This window comes from Cryptotermes secundus, unplaced genomic scaffold (genome assembly GCF_002891405.2).
Source record: "Cryptotermes secundus unplaced genomic scaffold, Csec_1.0 scaffold1001, whole genome shotgun sequence".
In the NCBI taxonomy this organism is placed as follows: Eukaryota; Metazoa; Arthropoda; class Insecta; order Blattodea; family Kalotermitidae; genus Cryptotermes; species Cryptotermes secundus.
The window spans coordinates 514,970-535,617 of NW_019728508.1; the positions used below are offsets into that span (position 1 = coordinate 514,970).

Sequence of the window (20,648 nt, forward strand, 5' to 3'; positions counted from 1 at the left end):
CAAGCTTAATTTCGCAGGTATGTAACTCATTTTAACTACACTCCTTGTATGCGGAAATGTACTGCAACGAAATGGAGATATTTACCTTGTTAACCATCTTTATTTTAGTCACGTAAACGTAAATTTCACAAAACGACACTTCATGTTTTTCCCAAAGTAGGCATTTTTAGTGTCTGCCGTTGAAAGAGTGGTTCTAACAGCTGGGATTCGCCATACAGGACTAAGTATCCCTTCTTTTTGCTTCCTGTCCATAGGTTTTAAGTACTCTTCATTGCTGGAATTAGATGCAACACGAAATTTAAACTAAATTATGTATTCCGTGAGCCATGCCATGTCCAACAGGCACGTCAGTCATTAGCATCCAGATTTTCGTTGATGGCCATTTAATCAAGACCAAAAATACATGAAAGACAAATATTTAGTTTTAGGGGTCAAATAAAGGAAAATGCAATTGGATTAGCAGCGACTTTGTTTCTGCTCTAGTTTTGTTCACGTTTCAGCTTTTTGACAGGTGGTGTATAAATGAAACGGTTCAAATTGGCGACCTGCAAAACATATGCTCGATTATTATACGCCCTTTGAATTTCATTCTGTGATGAATTGCGAAAGCCTGTAAACGACAGAGACAGCCAATTCTTGATTCTTTCCTTAATGCATGTCTGCAAAAGTAATTTTTCCTTAGTTCTACATACATTAAAAAACAAATGATGTAACCGCTTCAAACGCCATCTGTGATGCACGGCCGAAAACAATTTCATTAAAAATGGAGGGGCGAGAAAGATTTTTGGTATAGAGAAAGGGGAAAGCCGATGAGGACGGAAGGGAAGCGAGGAGAGCGTGCGTCTGCGCAGTAGCGCGCACTGTGGCAGTCTAGCGGCGGTCCCTGCCAGTTTCAAATTGGAATGGGTTGAGCGAGCGGGTGAGTGAGTGAGAAAGAAGGAAAAGAGTTTTTAAGTCTTCGTTATGGATTGAACGGATGGTCTGGGGCCAAAGGGGAATATAGGCAGAAAAAATATAGCATAAAGGAGGGAAAATAGGGGGAAAGGAGGAGAAGTATAAGCAAGAAGTTGGAAGGAGAAATTGAGAAGGGGAAGAGAGACGAGCCCCCGTTTTTCACTTGATTTTCATCTGTTTCCTTCAGTTCAAGTTTGGCGGGGGACTGGAATGGAGCAAGGCGAGTGAAATGAAAGGATTGATAAAATAAGGAAGGGGTTATGCAAGAATCTGTTGTGTGCAGAAAGTTGACACGACACACCGAGATGTGCATGGCTTGTTTGGTGACAGATTCATCGTATTTTTATGGTGAAGTGAACCTGTAATCAATGACGGTGGAATGTGTAGAATATTAGACAGTGATATATATTGAATTTTAATTTCCCGTATCAGTAATTTGGGACGGTTTATTATAGCAGTGCCTATACCTGAAGTAGGCCTTAATTAATTAATTAATTCAGTACATGATGTGTGAATGTGAAAATGTACAGTGGTATGACGCAATTCATTCCAGTTTGTTGGATACTTGCGAAGTGGTTATGTGACATGTGGTGCTAGCTGTGGATCGCTCCCGGCATGCCCTAACTTTGCTAAAAGTGCATGTTCCGATGTTCATCTGGCTCCTCAGGTCGTCTTTCGCTTGGAATAACTGACCATTCAGCAATACAGCTAACTAGTTTGTCAACTATTGTAATCAATCAACAGTGCAGGTCAGTACATCTATGGCTGAGATTGCGACCAAGGTTAGTACGTTTCAGCGTGAGTTTTTATAGCCCCTGAATCATTTGATGTGCCCAATACTTATCCTGCGTACAGTTGTGGATGTTATTGGCTTGCGGTAATTAGGCCTCGGTCATTGTTTTAATGAGCTTCGTAAGCGAGCGGGTCAAGTGATTTTTGAACAGAACTTGGTCAGTGTAAATTACGTTCTTCGGATTAAACGCGCGAAAAGCAATCGAACTTTTTGTGAGTACAATTTATGATTATTGATTTCCTTGTGGGCAATTATACGTGTTACGTAAGTACTTCACTTGCACTTTTTTCTTTGAAATTTCACACATATTAGAAATATTCTAGCTAGTGCCCTGTCGTAGAAGTACAGTACGCATTTATAGTTAGCATAGTTATAGAAGCATATTTACGTATCATAAAACAACATTGTGGGTGTTACGCTGCAAACGTTGTGCATATTACAAATATTGTGCAACGAAAAGTACTGATTAATTCTTGTGTAAAGGTTTTAAGGATATGATTCATTTAACATATGTTAATTTCTTTCCTATATTTTGCGTGAAATGAAACCAAGACGCGTGTTTGATATGTACGGAACATCTAAACACTCTGTGTAATAACCATCCGTGAAATTTTGTTTTAATATAAAACGGTTTATAAATTTGTTGAATTTATGAGCAGTCTGTTTCCATTATTAATAGATACAACAGGCTAGTTGACACTGTAAACAATTTATACTTTTCTCGAACGGAACCTGCATTTCCTTATCGAATAGTATTGAAGTCGTCAATGGCCGGCAGCATTTATGTAAATCATTTGTTCTTGTGTGTGGGAAGAAAAATAAAGAGTAGCGGCGAAAGGACGCTTGACACTTAAGCAACAGTTGTTATGAGTTCATTTTAAAGATTTTGATTTGTTTTATGTCACGAAATTTCTGCATTTGGACAGTATGGAGAGATCGATTCCGGGAAACGAGATGTGACCATTTGAGAGGCTTTAGGCCCTTGACTACGGCGATAGACGATTGCTGCTTTTTAAAACTCGTTACATCATATCCTTCTAGATATTTTTAACAGGCTTTGAAGATTTTGGGATACTGTTATTGACATTTTCGTTAGAAGTAACTAGTGCGAAGTTTGCGGCGGTGCTGTAGTTGCTGTCGATGTGCCTTACCGAATCCAAGAAATTGAGTTTTATCCAGCCTAGTGACGCCTTTACCTATTCATGCAAAATTAACAACAGAAAAGAACGTCAGTAGCGTATAAACAAAGCTCTAAGTCCGTAACACCTAAATAAACACCCGAGCTGATTCAGCAGGAGAAATGGGTATGAATTTTGATTTACAGTTGTGTAAGTAACGCATTGTTGTGCAACTTGTGTAGCTGTTATTCAGTGCTGGTAACTTCCTTATGAAGTACGACGTGTTTATCCTGTTAAGGAAGAGAAGCGGCATCTCCAACTTTCTGCTGCATTTCCGAACGTAATGTGGTTTGTGTTAATTTGCGTATCGCCAAAAAATATTCGATTCGTATTTAATTTAAAAATCAGTAAGACTTTTCGACAAGGGCATCCATAACCTAGAATTTTCTAACTATTGGCATATTTTACAATAATAGCGACTCTGGGATATGGAGCCGTTTTAAGTTAGCACTTTTCTAGAAAGTGTTTTTCATCCTGATTTAATTCGCGAGGTTAGTCAGTGCGAATATTGACCCAGGAATTGAAATTCTGTTGTCGAAAGCGCCCGTATGAGATTTAGTGGCTTCAGATTCCATTTAAATAAGAACTACCTTAAAATTCGTTGAAGCTTTGTACAGTGTTGGGGCATGCGTATCACTGGGTTCGTAACATAATTGTCATAATCAACACCACCATCAGATCCATAATTTCTATTATTTGATGTCTGAAAACAGGCATGTAGCTTGGTCTATAAATCATTGTTTTTGGATCGTGGATTCTGTGTCGGGGTCTGGATGACGCTGTCTGTGCGGCCTGGTCGTGCGCCAATCACGGCCCTCCACGGACAATTCGTCAAGAGGTCCAGTCATGTTGGTCGGATTGGGCGTCATCTCTGGTCCATGCATGTCTGCGCTGGCTTGAGAAATAGCTTTTATATTCAGTCGGAATACGTTCCTGTTCTATAAGTTACTGCATATAAAAATTCACGAAAACTGCAACAAACGCTATGTTCACTTTTCTGTGGAAACTTTAATTAAAAAGTAATATTTAAGTAGTGGGAATAGTTACTTAGTTCTACATGTAAAAAGAACCGTTTCATGCAGAAGCACGAATCAGGATGTTACAATTAAGATATATGACACATAGACTGGCATTGCTACAAATTTATTGGTAGCAACCTGGAGTACATATACGGTATATATCAGTTATAATAATGTGATGCATAACTTTTAATGGCCCACTTATCAAAATTTAAGCCAATAAGATGGAAAGTAAACAATTTCGCCATAGCTCAGGCGGTTAGTCGCTGGCTTCCCACCACGGCTGCCCTGGTTCGAGTCCGGGTCAGGTCATGTGGGGTTTGTGGTGGACAAAGTGGCACTGGGGACTTTTTCCGAGTACTTTGGTTTTCCCTGCCAATCTACATTCCACCATTTGCTCCACAATCGCCCTCACCTATCACATGGGGCTGGTACAATAGGCCAGTAATTGTCGCAGTACCAAATGGACTGTCTTACCCCATGAAGAAAAAAAGAAAAGAAAAAAAAAACCATTGTCGAAAGTATATGGTGGCGTAGATTTTAATTAAACTGAATTTTAAGAAATGCTGTTTCACACAGTTTATTATTCTCGCGATTGTTTGGTGCAGCGGTGACCGATGTCAGATTTTAAGGTCCAGTAGAACCCGACGGCAGTTTTCAATTATGTAGATGTAACTAAGCAGTTTGTAGACAGGAAAATTAACGAGAAATACTGCACGAAGAGAGGTACGGAAGAATTTCGAATGCCTAAAGAATAAGAGCAAACACAAACTACGAAAATAGTAGCCCTTTCTGTCATCATGTAAAAAAGGCTGGTCTTGTACCCATGAAGCAGGATGTTAGGCTTAGAAATCTTATTTTATGTACATGGTAGAGGAGTATTTTTTCGGGTCGAGAACAATATAAGGGCGACATTTAAATTAAGAATAGTCTTGAGAAAAAAAGGCAATATATTGTATCCAACAACAAAATTAAAACCGACGTAGAAATTTTAGTTATATGTACCATGCTAGTGGAATATCTTAGGAAAGGTGAACAAACCAGTTGCCAGTTGTAGCTGGAACAGGCAGAAGATGCGCCCAGTGCAGTTTTCACTTAAATTTAGTCTGCAACGTTCTCAAGTCACAGTATATTCTTGATTACAATTCAGTATTTGTATCAAATAAACGATCTTTTGTTATTTATTAATTTGTTTACCACTCGTGGAGAGCTGTTCGGATCTTTTGGCAAGTATCGATGTGTTTTTTTGCAACAAAAATGTTTTCACTGATAAATTTGTGAACTCTAAAATGATGTAGAATGCAAGCGTCTATGTGGCGATGTAAATACATAAAAAGAAATGAGGCTGGTCGAGGATGCGATTTTAAACCTGCGGCTTATTATCTCCTTCCGTCAGTGAACTCTGCGTGAACTCGAGGCTTGCATGAATGAGTACAAGCTAAATGTGTGTCATCAACAAATATAAAAAACACTGCCTCTTCCTCTTATTATCAGAATTGTATTATTGTTTAGAGTCATGGTTAGCATTTGAAACAGACACGAAAACATTGTAATTTCGAATGTATGGCCTATTGTGGGTATTTTTCGCTATATTTTGATACAGAATAATTTTAGTAATGTCCCATATTCTATAAGTCTAAATAAGTTATGGTTTTCTGTATAAATGACAAGTTCCTTGCAGCCAGAGACCCCTCTGACATCAGATCATTTGTCGTATATTTTTTTTTTCGTGAAATTTGTTAACGTCGGCGAGTGTGGATTTTGATGTCTCTTGCTGTGTACATATGTAGGGTATGTCGTCCGTTGCTGCGAAATCTTGGTGGGCGGGTTTCTGCAGATTGGTGTTATTTCTGTGCCTGATTGACCGCCTCTGTGGTCTAGTGGTCACAGTTCCTGGCTACAGATCCAGAAGTCCGGTTCGATTCCCAGCGCTACCAGAATTTATGAGAAGTAGTGGCTCTGGAACGGGGTCCACTCAGCCTCGTGAAGATAATTGAGGAGTTGTTTCAAGGAAATAGCGGCTCCGGTTTAGAAAACCGAAATTAACGGCCGTGGGGATTCGTTGCGGAAGCCACGCGACACCCTCTATCCGCTAAAGTTGGCACTAACTTCGCCGACAAGCGGCAGTCACTCGGTCGGTATAGTTCGCTTGCGGACTAAAAGAACGGAGTTTGGTTTGTTTGTTTGATGGACCCGAATTATGAGAGAAGATAATCTGAGGAGACTGATAACTGCAGAATATTTATTTCAGTTTTGTTTTGTACAAGTGTAATTCCGAGACGAACCCTGGTTTTGTAAATGTATATGTAATATCCAATACATATCTGTGATTTCCAGTTAACAAAAAAGAGTACAGCTTCATTAAAGTTAGCTAATATTTTACATCCATTTGCATAACTTGGAAAACTCAGAGATATCATTCGAGTATTTTTTGTAGTCCAAGGAAGGAAAGTTAGATAGCCATGCCTGCACAGTACATCCGTCATTGTACCTTACAACACGCCGGTACGGTGGAAGCGTACAATTTCCAGATTAATAAATTTTGGTTCTAAAGCAATTGTAAAATATGGATGAGAACCCCCCAAAAAAATGGATATATAAAAAACTTACAACCAGAATTTTGGTGATACGTATTGTTGAAATCGGGAGTTTCGCGAGAAATGCACACTGTGGGTCTGGTTTCCAATTGCGTGTTCTTATTCTTGTTCTTTGAGCTACCTTGAGAGTCTTTACCATGGTATGCTGCTTTATTCCGTTCCCGAACGTGTAACGGCTATATCTGGCTTCATGGAGGAACGTGGTGACACATAGCATACTGAAGCAACACATTAAGGACGCAGAATGATATTTGTGTAAATGTCGTGGAATTCGGTCGAACGTGTCTTATGGACACCTCACGCGCAAGAAATCATTGCCATTTCTGTCGAAGATATCTGCCAGACATGTAGCGCCAAGAGGGTCGAAGTGTTTCCATATCAGTCATGGTGCAGTGTAATAATGTACTGTCAGCATCCGTTACAACTCCGGATCATTCGTGCTATCTCCTGTCTTCATTTGTTTGTTAAATTTACTGATTCATGCATTTTATGAATACTATATCCATATGTTATTTCAATACTTGAGTTCATTTTGCAGTGTCTGTATCGTTGTGGAAACATAAGCAGCGTCAGCTAACAAACAACCTGTGTGAAAGACGAATGACCTATAACATAATGTACGTGTGATAGAAATGTTTGTATAACTGGCTTTACTAAATTAACTTTACCTGTAGATCTACTTGACTGGCCTGTTAACGAGACATCGTACATACTTGCGTGTACTTCACAGTTCTACTGAAATCAGTCTACTTACTTCGAACAGTTTTTGAAATACGTAGTATATGGGTTCGAGTAGGCCGTACAAGGAATATTCTTAGGACCTACATGGTAAGGGAAATTTTGGCGGTTCGAATAGGACATACAAGAAAAATCCTTTCCATCTTTAGAACCTACGTTTCGTGGGAAATTCTGGTGCGTTTAAGAACTCAGCATGTAGGTCTGTTCCTCGAATTCACATACATATTAAGGACAGAGACCGGGTACGAATATGCGATTTGAAAGCACATAGGTCAGAAAAATAAATATATCCAATATGTAGTACATATAATTCTGTACAAAGTAAGTCGGTAAATTTGCTTAGGATGCTGGAAAACTGCCATATTTTGTAGATTAACTGCTGGTTCTCTTAGGGTAAGAAGACATCTGTGTGACGTTTCTTAAATAAAAAGCCGCCTGTTTTCGATAGGCCTATTTATCTTTGCAACCAGGATGAATTAATTATTTTCTATTGCTCGTGTAGTAAAAAAAATCATTATTTAATGCACATTCAACTGGTCAATAAATTAATATATTAGGATGGCGTGAAACTTAGGCGAATCCATGTAGAATGGCTGTTTTGTTTGCCCAACATGGGATGGTGCATGTTTCCGGCTTCTGTAGCCAAGAGGACAGACAGGGTTGGAATGCTGTTTTTGCCAGTATCGGCTCGTGTTATTACACAGTTTGCTGTTAATTAAAAGTTTTAATGTTGACTAAGTAATGTTCAGAAACTTTTCTGAAGATACTGTTTAATTATTAAATGTTCTAATATATTTCTTACTCTTCGTTCCCTTTATAGAGGGAAGATTTTTACTTTGTTGACCGATTCCAGGGCTCTGCGCTTAACGGAGGCCGGTGTGCCGATTGCTGGGAGGCGCATACAAATTTTGCCGATGGATCAACATACCTGACGGCCGATAACGTTCGGAATGAAAGGAAGTTCTTACCTTTGTTCACAGATGACAGGAGGTGTTGAAAATGTTGTTCCTCTACAAGTATGCATTTCACGCACCGGCGGAAGAAGTTCTGATTTACCGTTTGAAGCTGTTTTGCAGGAATATTTGCAGTTTCCCTACGTATATTTTCTATTAGTTCCTCCTCTCGTAAGCTTGGTCTTTATATTCTTGCTGAATATAAGACAGACAACTTTTCCTTCACCTGTACGCCGTAATTTCTGTATATATTCCAAAAGTAATAAGAGATTAAGGCTTATAATTTATGTGAAACCGGTCCATTATTGCATATACATTTTGTTTAATTTATTTTATTGACTACACTTGTGGCTTCGGAAATGTTACGGCTGGATCTGTGCTGGCTTGGTTTCCCTTATATTTTCAGGTCGTTCTTAAATTATATCTGCGGGTATAATTTTCAGAATTCATTTTAGGTTCTGGCAGTAACAGATGGCATTCTGCCTAATTTCACCCCACAAAAAAATAGCTGGAAATATTATAATAAATTATATTTGACACGATCTTTGTGTAGACGGACCTGTCGATTGTTTTCTGTAGTATTTTTGAAGTTTTCGGTCAGGGTGGTATTTAAAATACGATCACGTATTTACGGTCTTATGACTATATAGGGGCTATTAATTGGATATTGGATTTATTGACCACTTGTATTCACCACTCGGAAGTACAATTACAACATTATTGCTGATTTACACACTACAATCGCCCCCACACTGTCTTCTCAGTCTGCTTTCATAGGTCGTTCCTTGGAAACAGCTCTCAGCAATGGCTATTCCTCTGCAGTGTTTTCACTAAACGTTTCCTGGTAACGAATCCTAACAATGAAGATCCTTCAGCTTCCGTGGTTACGTCACTCTACACCTGAACTCATAGCGCCATCTTCTTAGCCTCCCTTGCAGAGCCCAACTCTCGACTTATGCCCACTTAGAACTCCGGAACACGACCTGACTATTTTCAACTGAACACTTCTTTGTAACCACTTTGCACGGCCGAATATAAAACACCGTTTCCAATAATAGGGAAATGTCCCAATTGTTGTAGGCGTGTTTACCGATCCGTTGCTTAGAAACGGTTTGCGTAACCCCGTTCTATTGTTGCGTGCGTGTATTTTGCAATGACCGCCGTTTACAGAGTCACCGCTTAGCAGCGGATATTTTCGCCACAATATTTTGTGATATCTTGCATAGTATACTTAGCACAGAACTAACATTCTGCTTGCAGAAGCGATACGGGCAGTGCTGACCCTTAAGATATCAAAAGTTCTCCAAAACATCAGTGTTTCTTATAAGATAAAATTTGGAGGAAAAGAAACCTGAATGTTTCGACGTTTTAAATATTATGACTGCTTCTCATAAAACAGGCTTTGATTAATGAAGCACATAAAACAGATACATATATTTTCAACATTACTCTAGTTTCATTTTCCTTACATTTTCATAAGCGTTATTCTTCACTTCTTGTGTTCGTATCCTTTGTAAGCGAATTTGATATAAGAGAGGTCTTGCATTTCGTTTTTATTAGGAATGGTGCTTGTAGGTGGAATATGGAACGTTATATAGAGAATTATTCATAATTCACGTATGGAATCATAGATCCGACTTTCAGAGACACTGTGCAAGAACTTTTCCTGAAATGTACTTCATTGTGCTTGCAGTTCGTATCAATGGAAATAAAATATTTCCCCGGTTCAATAAATAAAGGTAGGGAGAGTGTCTACGTGTTTCTTTTATTTCTGGTACAAGTGAATTATGGATTGCATTTTTTAAATAGACGTGTTGGTCTCTTTTTTTTTTAAAAAATGAAGAAAGCCATTTTAATCCGGTTTACTAAGAAGAGCTTTATGGAACGTTTTCGTCCTCATTTTATTTAATGTGCTGTGTTGAGGAAATAGGGCACAAGCATATATTTTATGGTTCATAGTTTCAAGATGGAGGTGCATATTTTGGTGGAGACATATAGGCCTATCCCTGAAACGCTGCTGTCGTTTCTTGTGGGTATTCCATTCTCTGGACCATTACCGTGTGTTTTCCACAATTGAGGACATGAGTGAATCAACTCCCAGTAGTGAGCGAATTCAGAAATGCCCCCTCTGTGCACCTGAGTTGTTGCTGAGTTAACTGATGTTAGTAATTTAGCTGAAGAGGTTATTAACCGATAAATGAAATGAAGCGATTCCTGCATCATATATCTTTTAACGACACTCTCTCAACCGCATAGGTTATGTAGTGTGGGGTTTCAGGATGATTGTGAATAATTTGGGTCAAGAAGTGTGGCTTATTTTTGAGTATCACCCCAGCATTATATGTTTGGAAAACTGCGAATAATTGTCAGAATATTCGACTTTTGGAGTGGAAATCGAACCTAGGATCTTACGCCTACGGAACAAAATGGATAATGAAGTGTCAGGTACTGCCCCGGCATCTGTTTTGGAAGGACCAAGCACATCACGAGATTACTCAGGTTAGCCCAGGGATGCCTGAATCCCAGATTGGAATTCTTGTGCACAGTTGTGACCCATTGCGAGTTAACGCCGAATCTGACTTCCCTGTGAATCAATGATGTATGAGAGCTCTTAACGTGGGCAGTAAGCACGCATTTCCCAGAATGGTTTTACTCATCTGAGCGAGTTCAGAAAAACGCTAGAATAATACAGTATCCCCCTCAGCCAGTCTTTCGCAAGTTGAAACAGGAGGGACTTCTTGAAGAACGCCATCTTCCTGTCTTAATGGTTTGTGTAGCAACTAGAAAGCATAAGCGAATTGCTCTGCGCTGTGCTGACGACAGAAATAAGGACATATAAGTACCAAATTACATTGTTTGGTGGAATTATGTTGCTTGTCATGAAATTAAACAGACGATCTGTTGCGTATTGTCAGAAGCCAGAAGCAGGATCACCCATCGTAATACGTGCACATGTTGAAAGGCGACTCGTAGGCCTAAATATTATTAAGTGACATAGTGTGAGGGTATGGATTCAGCTGGCTCAGGATAGTCTGCAGTGGAGGGTTGTTGTGATCACACCAACTGGCATCCAGGTTCAATAAAAACATGTGAATTTTTTGGTTGTCATTAAACGTCAAATTTCACGGAATGGCCTGTACCATGGAATTATATAGCGGAAGCTAAAATTCTTGTATACGTCTCTGAAAGAAAAGAATACTTTAATCATAAAGTCCATAGCTAAGTATTATCTGTTTATTCGACGTTGAATTTTGCCATGGCGTTGTTGGGATGTTTAACAGTTACAGTATTGTAATGTGTAGGGGTGTACGCGTGACGAAAATAACGGGCTCTAGATCTGATGATTGGATTTAGTGGCACTTCGGTTACGATTTATCTTAAACGCAATTATAGCTCTGTCGATATTCCACACACTTTCAGTTCACCGTTGCACATAGGATTCTCACTAGCCGTTTCCTGGCAGCGGATCTCAACACAGAAACTAACACTTCAAATCTCTATGAAGCCTTCTTGTAATTTCGTCTTCTGTCACTCAGCACTCCTCTGTCCTAATCTCTACTCAACTAATATTCACAATTCACTAAGAACATGCTCCAGTCTCGTCCTTGTACTGTCAACTGCACTGCAATAATCTAAGCTACAATAGATACTCGTTACATAGGCTCCGCACGGACCACACAGAAAACAAGTCACGTGATTGATATCTCACCAGTCCATTGGCGCGCTGGCTGCTACATAGCAACGAGCTGTAACATTCGTCCACTGAGACACAGTTTCGCGCGTTGGAACGGGTTTACCGAGCCGTTGCCTAGCAATGCTTTGAGCAAATCCAATACACTATATACAGGGAGGATTTTATACTTTGTTGACCGGTTTGACGCCTCTTCGCTTCACGGCGACCGGTAGACCGCCTGCTGCGAGGCGCATATGAATTTTTCCGATGAACCAGCAGTAGGTCACGTGCTTTCCAATTTATTTATTAATCGTAACATTTGGCGCTATAGCCCATAATCTGAAGTAAGCGTCGTTATGTAAACTATAAATAAATATCAATAATATTGGTCAACATCAGGTTGTGGCGAATTCCACGGAATGTCCTTGGCGATATAGGGTTATCTTCGATTTCTTGCTCTTCCGATCTGTAATTGCTTGTCTGAACCAATTCATTGTCCTCTCTTTTAAAGCCGTCTAAAAGCTCAGTAGATCATTGAAGGTCTCAGTGCAAGGGCCGGATTATTATCCCACCCGATATATATTCATTCATTCATTCATTCATTCATTCATTCGATTCCTTCAATTCATTCATTCCTCACTCATTCTTTCATTGGTTCATTGAAAGACGTCTAAAATGTTTATGAAACAGGAATAATGGAGTGAACCTGTAGACCATGCCATCTTTTCTTATATTGATATTAAGTGAACTTAAAAAGTTCCAATCTTTTTATGCCTAACGATGTTAATGTACAGTGGTACTTTTCCAAAAATGAATACCAGCGTGAAACCTGGAATCTGATCCTGTCCAGTTTGCTAGAAATGTACCGATATTTCGGAGGAAGGTGCTGTGTTGTTTCTTTCGAACCTGAAGATGGAGGCAGTACGTTCAGCCGAGACGTCTATAAACTTCTACCAGACTACACGGAATCACGTCTGAGAACTTGAAATCCAACAAACTAACTAACTGGCTTGAGGTCGTGCCATAGCTCAGGCGTTTAGTCGCTGGCTTCCCACCGCGGCTGCCCGGGTTCGAGTCCTTGTCAGGTCATGTGGGATTTGTGGTGGAGAAAGTGGCACTGGGGCAGGTTTTCTCCGAGTATTTGCGTTTCCACTGCCAATTCGCACTCCACCGATTGCTCCACAATCATCATCTGTCATCTGGGGCTGGTACAACAGGTCAAACAGTGACCGCAGTACCAAATGGACTCAGTCTCACCCCAAGAGAAAAAACTGGCTCGTAACCAATAGAATTTTAGAGGTGACATATCATTCAGAGAGAGAGAGAGCGGGAAGTACACTGATTTTACTCCAAAATTTGTTAAAACCTTTTTATGCTGTTCTGAGCAACGGAGTTCGTTCCTGTGTGTTACCTGATTACTGTATTGGAATTAAGACCTATGTTTGCCGAAATCAGAACAAAGTGGAAGAGGTTTGTGGGGTTAAAAAGGTAAAGTCCCCGTGCTTAATTAATTAAGCACCACACCATTAAGACTTATGCGAGAGTGGAGATAGAACTCCACATATTCTTGACTTCGTCACTAGATGGAGGTGAGTGGTCAGTTTCACGCCCTGGCCGCTTTACCCCATGGGAAAGAATTCCCGGTACCCATTGAATAGGAGACTCGGCGGGCCCCATACCCGGTCTGGACATTGGGGACAAGAAGAAAATCTTGTCCCTGCCAGGATTCGAACCCTGGCCGTCCTGCCACATAGCCCATCGCTGCACCAACTGAGCTATCCCGACTCCGGAAGAGCTTTGCAGGAGAACAGTTTCATGAGAACTTCAAATTAAATTGTCTTGACACAACAGCAGTGATCCACTAAGAATTGTTAAGATGATATTTTTTCGTAATGGTGCTTGATGGATGTAAAGGCTAGAGAGGAACAACCCGAGATCATATTTATATCAAATGCAGGGATAATTCCTGCTTCCTACAGGCTTGAGGACCCCGCCGTGATGATGATAACAGCAGTCTGCTAAGACTTCCGTACTGGCTGTTGGAAGTTCTGAGCCACAAGAATAAAGCGGCGGTTCTGATTGCAAAGCAATTGGCGCAGTGTTATCCATTCAGCCGTGATTGTACACGCACGTACCTGTTCTTGTGGTCTGAATTCCACTGGTTATGGAGGAGGAGAATGCGTGCCGGTTAAACACTGCACACATTTTCCTTATAATGCTAAAACGAATTGTGTTTGAAATTATATACGAATGCCGTTTGAATTTTTTGTTCCTATTTGTACGTAATTCAACTCCATTGGCAATAGAATTCGAAATGGGGACACGCGGTAGCGTAGTTTCTTGCGGCATTATGCTGCGCGCAATTTCGAGCCCCGATGAGGTGGATATTTTTCAGTTGACCTTCCAGCCGCTCTATGGCCCTGAGGTCGACTCAGCCTCTAACAGAAATGAGTAACAGGAATCTTCCTGGGTGTTAAAGGGTGGCCGGCGCGTAAGGTTGACCTCACTGCTATCTGTAAGCCGATTGTCTAGAGAAAATGTGGGAGCCTCGACGTCTCACAAACCTATAGGCCTTCACGGCTTGTTACAGGAATTGCTTTACCTTTTTACCTTTATCGAATGAAATGAGTATTTTTACGGAGGCAGTTGTGGCCTGTTCAAGGCATCGTCATTTCGTTCGCCTGGAGAAACCGAGGTAAAAACTTAGTGGTAAATACAGCTAGTAGTAGTAGCTAGTACTTTCCGAATGCAAAGCTAGACCGTTGACGTTACACCAGCCTGCGCACGCGTTTGCGTAGTTAGAGGAAGTGTTCGTGCATGTATCGTCAAGGCTACTTGAATCATTCTTGCACTTGATATAAGTTTTGCAGAAAACCGGTCGCCGGAATGATCTAGCCTACTTTTCCTTATTCTGAATCAAAGTTAGGCGGCCTCTGAAGAGATGTGTTTTGTGTGAGGATGCTTCTGCTGTATCCTATGAGAGACGACGTAGATGACCTCAAAAGTACTGCAGCGGACATTTTTATTACGGCTGCCTTACTTGGGTAGGCTTCAGTGAGAGACGTTTTTTATTAACATTTTACAAAGGGACGACGCTGTACCATATAACGACGGTCATTTCATGCATACATAAATAGGGTTGAGACGCATGTTTAATGCTTAAATGGTAACTGAGATTTCTTCCGTGTTCTAGCAGAGCTTTTGATGTCTGTAGCTTTAGGAATGTGACGAGACTACACGGTGTCATGTCAAGTACCCTTCATAGTAACCGCCTGAAGAACGTCATATGTTTTGAGTCTGCCCTCTTGGGGTAAGGAGAAGTCGAATTTCACTTACTCGTTGTTATCATGACAAGTATAGGCAATAAGCAGGGTCAAGGTTGGGATAACCAAGCATATCACAATGTTGAGATTAGTGCTCATATATTAATATATTTATTCACTGTTGTCATATAAAAAGCTCTGTTATCAACTGCAAGTTTCGCTTGGACCTTGAACTGTACTCAGTTACCACGAAATTGTATACGGTCTGTCTCTTCCATGACGCTGTGTGCTACGTAACATCTGTCATTCAGTGCTTGTCACCGAATGCTGCTGGTCTGTTCATATTATTTGAAATCTCTGGATGGCTTGGCTTCAGCGTGTCACCCGTCCTCCGACGGAGTAACGGGTCTGGACGCAGATGATCTCCTTTCCTCACATATTTTAAGAATATTGATGGCAAGAAAACTCTTGGTTTCCAATAAGCAATTCCATTTCTCCGTGAGACACGACAGTTCCGTCAGTAAATACGTGCGGACTCTCAGCTACTGGGATTACAGTGTCGTATCTATCAGATGTGTTGACGTTCGCCTGGAGGAAATCAGTAAAAGCACGAACTGGGGAAAACCGTTACCCGTTCTGAACCCAAACAGGGCATTTTCCGAATGCACGTATACGTTTTGCTCCCCCACACCAAGGCTTTTAGTAAAGAAGTAATATATACGAAATTCTCGTTTCGCTGTACATGAAATGCCCCTGCTTGGGCTGGGGGGGGGGTGGAGTAAGCGGAAATAAGTAAGAATAGCGGTTCATGATTTGTTTATTCCGTCTTGCAGTGCATACACTTGTCTATCTTCTTCTCTCACTACATGTTTCGGCATAAGGATGCCATCTTCAGGTGCTACTCAATTCACGTCAAACTAGTACATTGTATGCCTTGTCTTCACTTTAAAATAACTAAAATATATGTCCATCATATATATTGACAAATGTCAATCGTAAAAATATTAAAACTGTTCAGGGTTCCCGATCGCTACGTCGTATCTTATTACGCCAGTCCTGTTCATCCTACTCTGTTGGAGCTCTTCTTCCCTATCGTGTATATTGTGTTTCTGTTGCGTCTTGTTCTCGCGACTGCGTGCGTTATGTGTATCATCACACTGATACATGTAACATTCTCTGTCCATTTGATTTTTTTAATTTCATAACCCTAATATTGCGTTATTTGGTGAAGAGCAAAAATTATAAATTATCACATTACACAGTTTTCTTCAGTCTTGACGTATTTTCTTTTTGTTTGGTCCATAGAGTCGTGTGTTGACACATCCTCCGGGTTCAAGACCAGTTTCGTGATCATACATACCGACAAATGACACAGTATTTTTCTGTCTTTACGTTTTGTGTGGTAGGTGGGATGACGAAAGGTTCTGCACTTACAAAAATGAAACGTATTTAAAAAAAAGTGTTTTTTTAGTGTAATTTATAGTCCAGGAAATTATTTTATTATACCGGTGATAATTTTAAAGTTTTTATATAGATTCAAGTAGGCTTGCTTCCGTTAAAGTACAGCCTCCGAATAGTATCAGTTTGCCTTATTTTTATTATGCATGCGAGTCTGACGGCCGTGATCGAACGGTACGGTATTCTCTGTTATAACCCCGTATAGTTCGAGAGGACACAACCTTCCAGGGCAACATGTCCCTCAGTATTCGGAGTCGAAGCGAAAGCCAAGCAGGAAACCGGCACCTACAGGCGGAAAGCTGCACAGACCGCTTCTGCTGGATTTCTTGCTTGACTTTCTCTTCGATCCTGAACAAAGCAGTGGTATATACCTCCGAAACGTCGGGCTTGCACCGAACTACACAGAGTTACAACCCAGAAGAACGTACTCATTATTTTTAGCTTTCTTACTTTTTGTTTGCTTACTTAGTTATTTAGTTATTTAGAGAGGGTGGGTTTCCCCATGCACCGCGACCAGTTTGATCTATTGTGCTTCCCTCTATGATATTCTACCAGTCTCTTTACCCTACCGATAAATGGTGCGTACCATCAGTCCCGCCGAGCAAGCGAGTTCGGTCACTTGCTTAGCGGTGTCTATAATGCTTCCCCATCTATCGGAGGCCTTAGAGGCTATTGTTGGGCGGGAAACGTTCTGGAATTTGGCTCAGTGATCCCCTTTGGGGATATGAGGTTGTTTTACGTGCCGTAAAGTTACGACACGGGACACACAGCTTAAAATCCCTCCCGGAGGACTTGTTCCCTAAATTTTACCGCCCTTAAAAATTCGACGACCTCCGCCGGGTATTTGAACCCGCGTACCACGAGTCATGAAGTGGGAACGTTACCTCTAGACTACGGAAGCCGCTTTTTGTTTGGTTTGTTTTGATTTGCTTTTTGTGACACGTTTCATGATCGAAATTCTGTTACATTCAAATGTGAACGTAACGAAAGACCTGAACCGAAATGTACCCATCTGCACATAAAGAATAAGGCCAAGACCCCCCCCCATCATCATCGGCAAAATAAACAGCCCGTTTTGAGCCACAGCTTTCCTTAGAAGGTTCTGCCGCATGTGCCTGAATTACATCATCCGGCTTCCACATCTTGGATTTCGCGACATTTTTTTTTTCACAGCAAGGCCGTCAGCCTTGAGTCCAACCCCCCCAACCTGGAGGTCCAGGTCTCTGTATTTATGTCCCCCAGTGACAAGGTGGCCCAGATATACCCCCAAGCACCGGGTTCCCTTATCGTTGTCTTATACGACTCGCAGGGCTACGGTGGAGGTATTCTGACACGCCTCCACACAGGGGCACTCGTATACAAAGACATAATTCAGTTTGAGAAACAGTTTTCTAAGAAGGTGTAGCTCCTCAGAACTCTTAGCCCCGAGTCTGTGAATCTTTCATAAAAGTTGTATTTGCTAAGCCATTAATACGCTTTGTCAGAACAAAGGCGGTGTTGTAGTGAGTCTACTAATGTGTATTAATTCAGTTATAAATGGTTATGACTGTGGTGTATCACATTCAGTCTTCTGACATTGTAAAAAACGTAACGTTTCGGAAGCAGTATCTTCTTCCGCTCTCAGGTGAGGGATGTCTCCTCAGTTTGGCCTATAGAAATAGCTAACCCCTTTGATTCCCCCGGTCCAGCGATTAGGCTCTTTGTCTCTGATTCAAATAAGTAGAGATTTCACCTGAGGACGGGAGCAGATCCAGCTTCCGAAACGTAGTATGTGCATAATGCCGATTGATGGACAGAGTCCAAGAAGCCGTTGATACTGGATAATTCAGTTACTGATTGCAAGAAAGGATTTGCTACACGCAGAATGCCGTACGCCTAAGAAGTTACATATGTTTTCTTTTTTTTACCACAGTTATGTCATAAATGTACCTGTGGTCTCATATTCCCCCAACTTCAAAAAGGGGGATTTAGTGAGTTACTGTTGTTTGTAGTATTATTTCAGGATAGCAGTAGCGATGTAAAAAGTGTAAAGTTAAACGGAAAGCCCAGCCTGACTGTAATATTCAGTGATAAAAGGCTGTAATGTTCCGAGATGTCAGATCCCAAATGAGTTACAACTTATATTGACAGCGATGATAACTGAACTTTCTTCCCATCTTTCACTGTCTCTCTCTTTCTTGATATTTTGCGTAATGTTTTTAGTCTAACCCACACGTCGCCATATTGTGCCTCTCGAGCCCAGCGCATTTGTTTCTGACCATTGGTGCGGGTGGCGGAAACAAAAACCAGTCACTCCCTTTTTACTAATGGATTAATGTAAAAAGTCTGCCGCGTGGAAAGCATGTGCCTGAACGCCCATGCCGTCCAATCCACGTCTGTTTGCGGTTTCCGATCTTCAGAAATACTTATGTGCGACTCCCGAGTGCAGAAAGTCCAGATATTCCTGGTCTGTGCTGCTGTCTTGGGTGCTTATTTCAGGAGGAACTGTTGTAGTTCCCATCATTGCAGCCAGAAGACAGATTTTTTAAACTACCTGATATACTGTTATGACCATATCGTGTTTTGCCGAAGCTGAATGCAGATAAGCACTGCCCAGTTTTATCATGGTATGCCCTTTGAGTTTGACATGGTTTTTCAGAATGGACACAGCGTATGTCAGCGTTTCGTGCTAGAAAGTTGTGGAAATTCCTCCGCTGATAATTGTAGTTGCAGATATTTTTTTCTTACTCTGAAAATGGAACAAATCTAAAATACATTTTCTTTTGAGGCTACTGACTTTGCAAAAGCGTAATATAAATTAAAATCCCCTAAGTGCTTGTGCGATGTTACTTGAGTAACCCTTTGAAATCGGTGCTACTACAAGTCCTGGCAGCCTGGCGAATATACGTATTCTGTAATGCTGTAATCTGGACGGAACTGCTTTCGCCAATGTTTCTGTTGCGTCGCCTTCTGTTAAAATAGCCGTATTTTCCCAGGGGGTTTTAAACGTTGCATAGCAAGGAAAAGCATTTTGAAATCTAATGTTCGGTCTTGTTGCTACAAACATTTAGTCATGGTCACTAACGATGTCAAACGTAAGGACATTGGCCCAGGTGTCGTGTTTATAAACCTTTATTATGGTAGAAACTTAACTTGATAGCGAAACAGTTGTTCCCGATTTTAATAATAATAATAATGTAACCCATACCCATATTGCCCTCACTTGGAGATAATGACGAGTTTCTTTAACGGTGTTATGTATCAGGAAATTGTACGCCAAGACATAGCTTGCCGGTCACTGTAGCCGAGCGATCTAAGGCATGTACTATCTTCGTTCGCTTGGAAGCCGGGATCGTGGGTTTCCGATGTTTCCTGTGAGGTACGAACTGAATTCTTATACACTGCCGGTCACGGTAGCCGAGCGGTCTAAGGGATGTACTGTCTTCGCTTGCTTGGAAACCGGGATCGTGGGTTCGAATCCCACTCAGGGCATGGTTGTTTAGTTTGTGTGTTTGTGTGTTCCTGTGTTTATGTACAGGTAGAGGCCTTGCGACGAGCTGATCACCCGCCCAAGGAATCCTACCGAATGTGTAAGATCTAGAAAAACCGAAGTGAACGGAGAAGTTCATGGAGGTAGGCCTAGGTCCACTGGGGCTGTAGTGCCAAGGAAAAGAAGAAGACATAGCTTACATGTAAATACAGATGTGATGGCTTGGTCCAAGGACAGTTTTAATTTTCACGGTTGTGGACGTAGTTTATTCACGCAAAATTATGAATTTGAAATAATTTCTTTTTGAAATTTCCGGAACATCCCCCCCCCCACCGCTGTTATAAGGTCATCAACGTATTTTAAAATTAATTAAAGCAACAGTAGTTGCTGATGTGGCCATTTGGTATATTTCGGTTCGCAGTTCAGTCTCGTACCCGTGTCATAGCTGTGGGACTTTGGAAAGGAAAGAATAGATAACCCCCTTGTACGGGCACATCATATTCAGTGCATTTTATTGATTTCCGTGCAGTGCAAGTAATTAAAATTTGTTGGG

General features: G+C 41.0%; 1 protein-coding gene across 1 annotated transcript in view; it reads left to right on the forward strand.

Moving 5' to 3' along the window:
- Nucleotides 1–861: 861 nt before the first annotated feature.
- Nucleotides 862–20,648, forward strand: part of LOC111865260 (homeotic protein proboscipedia-like) — a gene marked incomplete at its 3' end in the record, with an annotated part of 206,850 nt that continues 187,063 nt past the window's right edge. The window contains exon 1 of the mRNA XM_023853156.2: nucleotides 862–1,736. The remainder of the gene's footprint in view (nucleotides 1,737–20,648) is intronic.